Genomic DNA, 13,799 nt, shown 5'->3' with positions numbered 1-13,799 from the left:
TTGTGTTAAACAATTTTACTTGTTCATTAGTCCATGTGACGCGTTGTGTGAACCATTTGTCTTTGTTCATTAGTCCTTGTGACTCGTTGTGCTAAACAATTGTACTTTTTCATTAGTCCATGTGACTCGTTGTGTGAACCATTTGTCCTTGTTTATTAGTCCTTTTGACTCATTGTGTAAACCATTTGTCCTTGTTCATTAATCTTTGTGACACATTATGTTAAACAATTGTAATTCTTCATTACTCCAGGTGACTCGTTGTGTGAACCATTTGTCCTTGTTCATTATTCCTTCTGACTCTTTGTGTTAAATAATTGTATTTGCTTATTAGTCCATCTGACTCGTTGTGTGAACCATTTGTCCTTGTTCATTAGTCCTTGTGACTCGTTGTGTAAACCATTTATCCTTGTTCATTAGTCCTTGTAAGTCGTTGTGTTAAACAATTGTACTTGTTCATTAGTTCATGTGACTCGTTGGGTGAACCATTTGTCCTTGTTCATTAGTCTTTGTGACTCATTGTGTAAACCATTTGTCCTTGTTCATTAGTCCTTGTGACTCGTTGTGTTAAACAGTTGTATTTGTTCATTAGTCCATGTTAATCGTTGTGTGAACCATTTGTCCTTGTTCATTAGTCCTTGTGACTCGTTGTATTAAAACAATTGTACTTGTTCATTAGTCCATGTGACTCGTTGTGTGAACCATTTGTCCTTGTTGATTAGCCCTATGACTCTTTGTCTGAACCATTTGTCCTTGTTTATTAGTAAATGTGACTTGTTGTGTGAACCATTTGTCCTTGATACTTAGTCCTTGTCACTCGTTGTGTTAAACAATTGTACTTGTTCATTAGTCCATGTGACTCGTTGTGTGAACCATTTGTCCTTGTTCATTAGCCCTTGTGACTCGTTGTCTGAACCATTTGTCCTTGTTTATTAGTGAATGTGACTCGTTGTGTGAACCATTTGTCCTTGTTCAATAGACTTTGTGAGGCGTTGTGTTAAACAATTATAATTGTTCATTAGTCCATGTGACTCGTTGTGTAAACCATTTGTCCTTGTTCATTAGTCCTTGGGACTCGTTGTGTTTAACAATTGTATTTGTTCATTAGTCCATGTGACTCGTTGTGTGAACCATTTGTCCTTGTTCATTAGTCCTTGTGACTCGTTGTGTTAAATAATTATACTTGTTAATTAGTCACAGTTGGGTGAACCATTTGTCCTTGTTAATTAGTCTTTGTGACTCGTTGTGTAAACCACTTGTCCTTGTTCATTAGTCCTTGTGACTCTTTGTGTTAAAGCAATTGTACTTCATTAGTCCATATGACTCGTTGGGTGAACCATTTGTCCTTGTTCATTAGTCCTTGTGACTCGTTGTATTAAAACAATTGTACTTGTTCATTAGTCCATGTGAGTCGTTGTGTGAACCATTTGTCCTTGTTGATTAGCCCTGTGAGTCTATGTCTGAACACTTGTCCTTATTTATTAGTAAATATGACTTGTTGTGTGAACCATTTGTCCTTGTTCATTAGCCCTTGTGACTCGTTGTCTGAACTATTTGTCCTTGTTTATTAGTGAATGTGACTCTTTGTGTTAAAACAATTGTACTTCATTAGTCAATGTGACTCATTGGGTGAACCATTTGTCCTTGTTCATTAGCCCTTGTGACTCGTTGTGTGAACCATTTGTCCTTGTTCAATAGTCTTTGTGACTCGTTGTGTTAAATAATTGTAATTGTTCATTAGTCCATGTGACTCATTGTGTCAACCATTTGTCCTTGTTCATTAGCCCTTATGACTCGTTGTGTTAAACAATTGTACTTGTTCATTAGTCCATGTGACCCGTTGTGTGGACCATTTGTCCTTGTTCGTTAGTCCTTGTGATTCGTCGGGTTAAACAATTGTACTTGTTCATTAGTCTATTTGACTCGTTGTGTGAACCATTTCTCCTTGTTCAATAGTCTTTGTGACTCGTTGTGTTAAACAATTGTAATTGTTCATTAGTCCACGTGACTCGTTGTGTGAACCATTTGTCCTTGTTCATTAGTCCTTGTGACTTGTTGTGTTAAACAATTTTACTTGTTTATTAGTCCATGTGACGCGTTGTGTGAACCATTTGTCTTTGTTCATTAGTCCTTGTGACTCGTTGTGCTAAACAATTGTACTTTTTCATTAGTCCATGTGACTCGTTGTGTGAACCATTTGTCCTTGTTTATTAGTCCTTTTGACTCATTGTGTAAACCATTTGTCCTTGTTCATTAATCTTTGTGACACATTATGTTAAACAATTGTAATTCTTCATTACTCCAGGTGACTCGTTGTGTGAACCATTTGTCCTTGTTCATTATTCCTGAAACAAATCAAACCGAGAAAGGCCACATTTCACCCGGTTTTGGACCTTGCACAAGATTGAGGTCTAACATGAATTCCGTCTAAGAAGTCGTGCCTTTTTCCAGCATGGGATTAATCTTTGGTGAGTTTGGGACGTTTTTGTGTAGGAACTTGTATCCCAAAGCCGTTCCTATCATAGAGTTTGCCAAGCTTTAAAAACCGTGCGCAATCAGGACCATGGCTGGAGCATGCTTAGTTTTTTGTGCATTATGTCGCTATCAACATTCCTCTTTTGTTCCAACAAAGCTCAAGGGACTTTTTGGCTGCAGCAAGGACTCTTACACGGTTTCCTCAAGCCCCATTTCAGTCCATATAATCATAAATAAGAAGTTGAGCTACAAACAAGGAAGATTGGACTATTAGTTTACTTTCTTTGCTTTATGTCCTTTTCATTTCAGCTTTGTCATAGCCTTGGCTGCCGTTTTTCTTGGTTGTTAGCTGCTATTTTTGTGACCTTTAGATGTACTTAGTAATCAAGGGTCAAGATTGTAAGCCTTGGTCTATATAAACCAAGCTAAGCACTTGAGAACTTCAGATTTGAATGAACATTAATACAAGTGAAAACCTAGTTTTTCCTCTTAAATTCTTTGCTTTGTGCTAGAAGACCCTCCTATGCTTAGTGCTAGGGGTTGAGTGAGTTCTTTGCTAGGTGCTTGAACAAGCTCTTAGTCTTAAACCTTGGCTTTGTGCTTGGTTTATTTCATATCCAATTCACTCGATCCTTAGCATTTGAGTCACGGTTTTAAGCTTGTTTTTCTGTCCATTTTCGTATCCTTAGAGTTTTATTCCAATTCCTTCTGACACTTTGTGTTAAATAATTGTATTTGTTCATTAGTCCATGTGACTCGTTGTGTGAACCATTTGTCCTTGTTCATTAGTCCTTGTGACTCGTTGTGTAAACCATTTATCCTTGTTCATTAGTCCTTGTAAGTCGTTGTGTTGAACAATTGTACTTGTTCATTAGTTCATGTGACTCGTTGTGTGAACCATTTGTCCTTGTTCATTAGCCCTTGTGACTCGTTGTGTAAACCATTTATCCTTGTTCATTAGTCCTTGTAAGTCGTTGTGTTAAACAATTGTATTTGTTCATTAGTCCATGTGACTCGTTGTGTGAACCATTTGTCCTTGTTTATTAGTCCTTTTGACTCACTGTGTAAACCATTTGTCCTTGTTCATTAATCTTTGTGACACATTATGTTAAACAATTGTAATTCTTCATTACTCCCGGTGACTCGTTGTGTGAACCATTTGTCCTTGTTCATTATTCCTTCTGACTCATTGTGTTAAATAATTGTATTTGTTCATTAGTCCATGTGACTCGTTGTGTGAACCATTTGTCCTTGTTCATTAGTCCTTGTGACTCGTTGTGTAAACCATTTATCCTTGTTCATTAGTCCTTGTAAGTCGTTGTGTTGAACAATTGTACTTGTTCATTAGTTCATGTGACTCGTTGTGTGACCCATTTGTCCTTGTTCATTAGTCCTTGTGACTCGTTGTGTAAACCATTTATCCTTGTTCATTAGTCCTTGTAAGTCGTTGTGTTAAACAATTGTACTTGTTCATTATACCACGTGACTCGTTGTGTGAACCATTTGTCCTTGTTCATTAGTCCTTGTGACTCGTTGTGCGAACCATTTGTCCTTGTTTATTAGTAAATGTGACTTGTTGCGTGAACCAGTTGTCCTTGTTCATTAGTCCTTGTGACTCGTTGCCTTAAACAATTATACTTGTTCATTAGTCCAAGTGACTCGTTGTGTGAACCATTTGTCCTTGTTCATTAGTCCTTGTGACTCGGTCTTTGTTGCTTGGCGTCCAAGGTAAGACTATACTTGGAGCCTAAGTAAACACACGACTCCTTTGGCTGACTCGGACTTGGCACCAAATAGCTGATGGATCTGAACAGTCCGCGGGACTGTTTCATTTAACTGCTCCAAATCTAAGTTAACTTCCTCAGCAATCAATATCGTATCATCCCCTCCCCCTTTGAAAGGAATTGTCCTCAATTCAGAAATCCCATCATCGTCAAGGTATGGAGATAGATCCCCGACATTAAATGTAGCATGTACTCCATAGTCTCCTGGGAGTTCGATTTTGTATGCATTATCATTCACTTTCTCGATCACTTTGTAAGGTCCCTCGGCCCTTGGCATTAATTTGTTCTTCCTCTTGCTAGGGAACCTTTCTTTCCTCAAATGTAACCATACCAAATCTCCTGGATTGAAAAGCCTTGGCTTCCTATGTTTGTTTGATTTCTTCTTGTAAGCCTCATTAACGGTTTTGATTCGTTCCCTTACTTGTTCATACAACTTGATCATAGACTTCAATTTTGACTCCGCATCCTTATGCACCAATTCATCTTTTGGTAACGGTATCAAGTCTAACGGTAAGTAAGGATTCAAACCATAAACAACCTCAAATGGAGAGTGAGTTGTTGCAAACGTGGGAGAACGATTGTAAGCGAACTCGGCATGTGATAATTTTAAATCCCAATCCTTTTGAGTCTTGATTACCAATCCTCGCAAAATAGTTCCAAGAATACGGTTAGTAACTTCAGTTTGCCCATCTGTTTGAGGATGGTGTGAAGTACTAAACAAGAGCTTTGTTTCAACCTTCCTCCATAACGTGTTCCAAAAGTAACTCAAAAATTTCGAATCACGATCAGAAACCATTGTCTTTGGTATTCCATGTAGACGAACGATCTCCTTGTAATACAAATCAGCCACATTGCTTGCGTCATCCGTCTTGTTACAAGCCACAAAATGCGCCATCTTGGAGAAACGATCAACTACTACCATGATAGCATCCTTACCTCGTTGAGTGCGAGGCAAAGCAACAATGAAATCCATCGACACATCTTCCCATGGTCTAATTGGAATCGGCAATGGGGTGTATTCTTCGGGCTTGAACTTGCTTTTCATAAGATGACAAGTCACACACTTGCTCACAATGTTGTATACATCTCCTTGCATCTTTGGCCAATGAAAATGTTCCTTAAATACATCCAATGTCTTTTGCACACCAAAATGACCAGCTAACCCACCTCCATGTGCTTCACGCACCAATAATTCACGAACCGAATGCTTAGGTACACAAAGAAGATTACCTTTGAAGAGGAATCCGTCTTGAATCACGAATTCTTTGAATGAACCATCTTGACATTCCTTGTAAATCTTTCCAAAATCAATATCTTCAATATAGTAATCTTTCAAGGTCTCAAAACCTAGCAAACGAACTTCAAGTGTAGATAATAATGAATAACGGCGTGAAAGAGCATTTGCCACAACGTTACTCTTACCATCCTTATACTTCGATGAAAAATAAAATGATTGTAGGAATTCAACCCACTTAGCATGCCTCGGATTCAACTTTTGTTGCCCATGTATATGTTTTAATGATTCATGATCCGAGTGTAAAATAAAGTGACTAGGACGAAGATAATGACTCCAATGATTAAGAGCCCTAACAATAGCATAAAATTCCTTGTCATAGGTTGAATAATTAAGTCGAGCTCCTCCTAACTTCTCCGAGAAATAAGCAATGGGTCGCTTATTTTGAATAAGAACAGCTCCAATCCCTACACCACTAGCATCGCATTCGACTTCGAAAGGTTGTGAGAAGTCGGGTAATGCTAACACTGGAGCTTCACATAGCTTCCTTTTAATTGTTTCAAACGCCCCTTGGGCAGCCTCGCTCCAACGGAATGTGCCTTTCTTCATACACTCCGTAATAGGACTAGTAACGGTACTAAAATCACGAATAAAACGTCGATAGAAGGAAGCAAGTCCATGAAAAGATCTAACCTCAGTTACTGTTTTAGGACTTGGCCAAGAACGAATAGCCTCTATCTTTGTTTGATCAACCGATACTCCATCTTTCGAGACAACATAACCCAAGAACACCACGTTATCTACCAAGAATGTACACTTCTCGGCCTTACCATATAGCTGCTGTTTTCGAAGTGTTTCAAACACTGCCCATAAGTGTTCAAAATGCTCCTGGATACTCTTACTATAAATTAGAATATCGTCTAAGTAGACGACAACAAACTGTCCCAAGAATGGTTTCAAAACTTCATTCATTAATCTCATAAAGGTACTTGGGGCATTAGTGAGACCGAATGGCATTACCAACCACTCATATAAACCATGCTTCGTTTTGAACGCGGTCTTCCATTCATCACCTTCACGCATTCGAATCTGATGATAACCACTTCTCAAATCGATTTTTGAAAATATGACCGAACCATGAAGCTCATCTAACATATCATCAAGTCTTGGAATAGGAAAGCGATATTTGATGGTGATATTATTTACCGCTCTACTATCGATGCACATCCTCCACGTCCCATCCTTTTTAGGTACAAGCAATGCGGGAACGGCACAAGGGCTCATACTTTCACGAACATAGCCACGCTCCATGAGTTCTTCAATTTGACGTTGTAACTCTTTGGTCTCCTCGGGATTACTACGATAAGCGACCTTGTTAGGAAGGGGAGCACCTGGTACGAGATCAATTTGATGTTCAATTCCACGAATAGGAGGCAAACCCGGTGGTACATCGTCGGGGAAAACATCCTTAAACTCGTGCAACAGTTCTTTAAGTATTCCATCTTCATGACTCGTTGTGATGGTCTTTGTAGGACTCTCACTTGAGACCAATGCATATACTATTTCACCATCATCAATAGCTTGCTCCACCTCTCGTTCACTAGCAAACATAGATAAACTTGGTTTCTTACCCTTCTTTGCGTGCATAACTCGAATTGCTTCCGGGGACATAGGACGCAATACTATCTTCTTGCCATTCACCAATAAAGAATATTCATTACTTCTTCCATTGTGATTAACATTACGATCAAATTGCCAAGGACGTCCTAAGAGAATATGACAAGCATCCATAGGAATAACGTCACAAAGCACCTCGTCCTTGTAAGAACCCATTGTAAAACCAACACGTACCTGTCTTGTAACCTTCACCTTGCTACCATCATCAAGCCAATGTAAATTATGGTTTAGGATGTACCATAGTAACGAGTGCCAATTTTTCTACCATCTCCGTTGAAGCCACATTCGTGCAACTTCCTCCGTCAATAATCACACTACACCACTTGTCTTTCACTTGACACTTTGTATGAAAAATCTGGTCTCGTTGCTCCGTTGTAATAGGCTCTGTATTAGCTTGCAAAGTACGTCGTAGAACAAGATTAGTATTGTAACACCCCGTATTTTATTAAGTTGGATAAAATTCTTTTAATTGCTATTTTGAATTTAATTACATCATTTAACGATTTATATATATATATGCTTAGCTAATTAATTAATTTCATCATAATTCGATACATTAATTTTAATAATCATTAATAAGTTTATTTAAAGTTAGTTCGAGTTTATTGAAATTAGTTCGAGTTTATTTATTTAATAATTTCCGTTTCTTTACGAGTCCTTATGAAAGTTGTTTTAAGTGAACCCGAGATGGATTTTGGGAACAAAACCGTCCAATTAGCTATTTTGAGCTTATTTCACTAAATTAGCAATTTTTATTAATATCCGTTAGTTTTGTAAAAATCGCTAATAATTCCGATTCAAGCTGATATTGTATTATTTACGTTAACTAGCTGAGTTTATTTTATTTTCACTCATTAAATTTATTTATTATTGATTCCGTTTTATTACTGAAACTTTTACTTAAACCGGTTAAATTTAACTCGAAACGGTTTTAATAACTATCGAAGTTTCTTAACGATGAAGAAACGTACGTATAATAAATAGCAGAGTGCAAGCCGCTCCTTATTTCTCACGCAAAGATTCTTTCTTCTCCTTCCTTTTTCTTCTTTTCGTTCGTTTTGATTTTTTTGATTTTAAATTGATCCCTTACTCCGTTTGTCATCCGTTATCAATGATTTTTGTTCCATATTGCTGCTCCCATCGTTCCTGTCAATCCGTTGTAAGTAAAATTCATTTTCGTTACGTATTTTTACAAACCCAATTTATATTTTCAGCTTTATTTATTATAAGACGGTTGTAGGTCTTTGAGATAGACGTCCGGTAGAAGATTTGTTAGTCATAAATGATTAGTTCAATCGGAAAAAGGTAACAATTATAGGTTACTCGATATTACTTGTAAAATATGTTTATTTCGAATGCTGGTTAGTCTGTTTTATAATTAAGACGGTGTATACTGATATGTGGAGATGATTGAGACGGTGTATACTGATCTCTAGGGATCATTTGGGATGCTAGCTAGTAAGTGGTATATTTAAGACGGTGTATGCTGACATGTATGGATTATTTTGGGTGATAATTGGTGTGTTTTATAGTTGAGACGGTGTATACTGACATGTAGGGATTGTTTTGGACTGATTTGGACTCTGTGTTGGGGCGATTTTTGTAGTCTTTAGGGACTGTTTTTGAGTTGCTTTATACTTGTGGATTTCCGCTCTAAAACCGTTTTAAATGCTGACTTAGTTGGCTCAGCTAGGACTATTTTTAGGCGCGAGAATGGAGTCTTAAGGGGACGATTGGTACTCTGTTTTGGGCAGGGACGAGAGCTGTCATCATGGGTTTTCACTTTGCATTTGAGGACTGGAGTTGGGGTCGAACTTAGGCATCTTTTGGGTTCTGTTTTGGACTGATTTTTCGGTCAGGTTATGAAGTAGGGTGAAGAGTGGCTATGGGTAGTCGGGTGGTGGTCGTGTCGGACTCCTAGTGGCCTGGCAAAGTGCCTGGCCGAGTGGCCTAGCTAAGTCACGAGTTTGAGGCCATGTGTAGTTGGTGGTTAGGCCGAGTTTGAGGTTGTCATAATAACTTTTGAGCCGTGTCTATAAATTGTTTTGACGCTAGTTTGGTTTATTTAAAATATAATTAAATTAATTTCCGTCTCATATTTTATATAAAGATAATTCGTTAATATCGTCCTTTCACATAATTATTTTAGGTGGCTCATATGTGGTTGAAGAGGAAGAGTAATTTTGGGTTTTAGAAGCTTTCTCAAGTTATTACTTGTCTCTTTGCTAGCGTAAGGTAACTATTCCGAGTTACTCGACGAATTAATGTCACATTAGTAATTGATGTTGTGTTTGGTGTTTGTTAAGTGTTTAGGTGATTGATAATGTGTTACTTTCGTTTTTCACGTGATAGAAATTAGAAATAGCATGAGAATTATATTGTGATAAATTTTATGATTTGGGCCAAAGTAGGCAAAGACTCTGAGCTGGGCCAGATTGACCGAACGAGTTTGGTCAAACTAGGTTTAAACCAGTCAGCCTCGATTTGACCGATGACCCGTCGCGGGACTCGGGTCGAGGGTTTGTCTTTGAGGTGAGATTGGATGTTTTATGTTGATGCCTTAATATTTGTGACTATCATTTCACATGTTGGTTGTTGGATGAATTGGTTGCCTTATACTTGAGTCTTCTTGTCTTATTGTCTCTTTGCCATTTTAGCTTATTCTCATGAATTATGAGATTAACGGTTAGCTGGAATTTGGATTATTATTGATATTGGAGATATTGTTGGATTGTCAGCTGAATATGGTCTTGTGTAGCCTTTCATATACTAGGGTGTGTATGATCTTTTGTGTGTACAAGTTTGGACTCTTTGTCCCTTTTATGGTTAATTGGGTATCCTACTTGTCTTGTGTGGTGTGAGCTAAAGTATTCAAGCTAGGACTAGCTGGGACTAGGTCCTAGGTGAGTATTTCGGCCTTCATCATAGATAGGCCTTTATAGTCTTTGACGAGTGTATGTTCACTGCTCAATAGCCTTTGTGTTCCTGACTTGGTGGGTTTATATCCAAGTTGGGGCATGACCTCGTTACTTATTTTGGGAGTAAGTGGTCAGCTTAAGTACTAGCCAACCCTTTGGTGGACTCCTTAGGGTACTCACATGGTTTTATAAAATTGTGGGTCTTGGGTGCGGTGGTGTGTATCCGCATGTCTAGGTCTGCGCAGATTTAGGACTAGGGTTGTGTTGTGTCTTGGCCATGTTTTTATAGAACCTCTGAGCCAGGATACCGGTTCGATTACCTTCCCTACCTCGTGGTATAGACTCGAGTTACAAAGTGACTATTGACCGTTCTAAGAACTTATGCCTGTCTTTGATATATTGTCCTTTCTTGTTTGATGATTCTATGAATCATAGTAGGTGAGATGCAAGCCGGCTATGGTTGATAGAGTTTGGATTCCTGGATGTTATGTGATTCACATGATAGTGTAGTATGAGTCGGTCTAGTATTCACATGCTAGGACTATGTGTTGTTATATTGTTGTTCACATGATAAGCACGATTGTCTAGCATCTATATGTTAAGGCATTGTGTGATTCGTATTCATATTCTTATGTTTACATGTTATATTAATTATGACATTTCGTGGCTGGGAGAACTCGGAGTTACTCCCCACTGACTTTGGCTTTCGTATTTGTATAAAATGCGATCGACAGGTAGGTGATGCATATATGGGGTACATGGACGAGCTAGCGAGCAAAGTAACCTTGGGACCTAGATTGGCTTTATTTTATTGTGACCCTTAAACACTTTTTATGTCACATACATTTTAGGGACATATGTCTCCCTCTTTACATTTGGTTGTATAATTTGTTATTCGCGACTTTAGCGATGGTTATGTTATGACACTTCTAGTTAGACCTTGTATGTTTGACACCTTCCAATTTGGATATCTTTATAACAGGTTCAGGTTTTAAAAATTACAGGTTTTTACCCAATTGAACCTATTACAAACATATCCATGCAGTTTTATTCTAGAATTACGTGTTTACTTTTCCGCGATAAGTGAGGGTGTCACGCTTGGTATCGAGAGCATATTTGCTCCCGACGCACGGTTGTGCACCCCAATATAAATAACTTGACCTTAAAATAATAAACTTGAGAGATGGGTAAGATGAGTAGACTTAGGACCTTATGTTGTAGTCTCTTTGTGTTTGCTCTTTGTTAGGTACTAACCTGTTTGTTGATTGTCATTTAATAATTGTTGCGTTCTTGGATCAATGACCGTGAGCTTATCTATAGCTAATGGAGTTATTACCCTTATTATAAAAAAAAAAAAAAATTTGAACTAAAGGTTTTGAAAATATTTTAATGTTTTTCACCGGTTTTAACGTCAATTAGTGTTAAAGCTTGTTATTGGAGACGTCCGATAATTAGTTTTATCATTTGTTGGTGTAAAAATGTATTTTTATGTCTTTGAATTGGAATATTGATGTTCTTGAGTGATCGCCAAGAGTATCTCCGTTCCATTGAAAGGACACTTATATTTTACGAAGATCAAGATTTAGTGCCGATTCTTTGAGGATTGAAGATTTGTTCAACCTTTGAAGAATGCTTCTACTTCCTTGAAGATGTTTCTCGTTCTTTTTGTATCTCGCCTTATTCTTAATCTCTTGGTGCTTATCCTCCTTCTAAACTCCCTTCTGTTTTACTTTAAAAGCTACACTTCTACTCCTAACTTGTCCTTTGTTCTTTGCTTATCCTCCCTTAACGCCATTAGATAGTACTCTTTCTTGTGAGGAATGTTGACCTTGGTTGGAAAATTCGACTTTTGAGGAGATTGTTTGTGTCTAACCCTTAATCCTGGTTTTGAGAGGATGTGATGTTAGAAAGACTTAGGTAAGGTGATGAGACATACTTAGTGATTCTTATACCGAGTTCCTTGACAAAGTGAGTATAATTGATTGGTAGATTCTTTGTGTTAGGAATGAGTTGCCTATGTGATTAAAGTTATAGAACTTGGCTTTGTTGTTTATGTTTGGGATTTGAAAGCTTAGTAGGTTGAGCGTCGTCGCCTTAGGAGTAAACATGAGATAAGTTTAGGATATGAATTTGGAAGAAAACCCATTTTTAGATGTTAATAATCCCGTATAGTTTTGGAATGTGATTTGGTGTTAGTTGTTCCTTGAGAACTTTGTTGAGAAGTCTTTATCAATTCATTCTTTGGTTTTTAAAACATTGAGGTTGTGTCGAGTGCTTGAGATAAAGAGATGCTTTTATACTTGAGTGATAGATTTGATTTAGGGAAATCCTAATATGTGATAAGATAGGTGGAAGAAGTATCTAACCGATTTATCACCCCTTAAGCGAGCGTTTATTTTACCTTGACCCTTGTTTGGGATTTGGTCGTTTTGTCATGAAGGTACAATACCCTAATAGGCGTGACCTTGTTAGAGAGAACCTTAAGTTTTAGGAAGCGTATGGTTTAAGCCTTAAAATCCTCTTTCATACCTTTAATCGTTTTCCTCCCTTTTGTTCATACCTTGGTTGGATTTGATTCTTAAGTATAAAAGTTTACTCGTTATTTCCTTGTCTTGAATACCTCCCTAATTCTAATATCTCTTCTTTGGTTGTTAACTAGTTATCTTTATGATTCGACTCTTTTAGTATCACATCTTGACATATTCATATATCCCTTTTTAAATTTCCTATCATTTCCGACTGGTTATTACCCTTTGTTTCCTTAGTGGAGTGATGACATTGTTGTTTGAGATTTGAGTATCTGGCGTTTCCTTGTTGTCTAATTTTCCTTTCTCCTTGATCATAAGCGTTACCGTTCATACCTCTTTTTCTCGCTTCATCTTGCTCCTCCTTTAAGTTTGACACTCGTATCTTGTGAAACTCTATCTTTGACATCCTTGTAATTTTGACTTCAATTTCTACCCTATGAAATTCATTATAGCTCTCTTGTTGCTTAAGTTTGAGCTCTCTTAACATACTTTGTTTCTATGCTATCTAAGTTACTTTCCTTTTTGTACAACTTCTAAACTTTCAAGCTACCAGTTTCGATTCATTCTTAAAAGTTTATGTCACTTCTAAACCTAACCTATTTTTAAAGATCTCGAAAATGAAAATTTGATTTAGTTCCCTATTCCTTCCTTGAATATAAACTCATTTATCGTAATTTTAATTACTAGACCCGAGATTTCGTTAAGTTTTGTCCAATTTCTGTTAACTTTGATCTATTTATGACTTCTTTGTCAAAGTTTAATGTTACACTTTCAGGGATTTGACCCCCAATTGGGTTTAAAAGTGAAACCTTTATTTCTATTTTGGCTTTTTGCAAAAGAAAATTTGAGTAGATTACCTTTTCTTTTGATTTTAACGTTGATCGGATGTTAGAACTCGTTATTAGAAACGTTTAATAACTTGTTCTACTCTTGTCGACGAGTGATTTTCGGTTTTAAATTTGTCTTTGACTTGGAAGGTTAGCGTTCTTGTGTGCACAACAAGAGCAATTTCGTTCCATGAATGAGACTTATACTTTTGAAAACTCTTCATTAATGTTTTCGAAAGTATTTTGATTTTTGATTTATACAAAAGATTTGCCTTTGACCTTATCTTGGATTTGGAATGTGATGTTCTTGAATGCGCAACGAGAGCACTTCCGTTCCTTTAATGAGAATCTGGTTCTGT

Source organism: Silene latifolia, unplaced genomic scaffold (genome assembly GCF_048544455.1).
Source record: "Silene latifolia isolate original U9 population unplaced genomic scaffold, ASM4854445v1 scaffold_106, whole genome shotgun sequence".
NCBI lineage: Eukaryota > Viridiplantae > Streptophyta > Magnoliopsida > Caryophyllales > Caryophyllaceae > Silene > Silene latifolia.
This window is presented reverse-complemented; position numbering follows the sequence as displayed.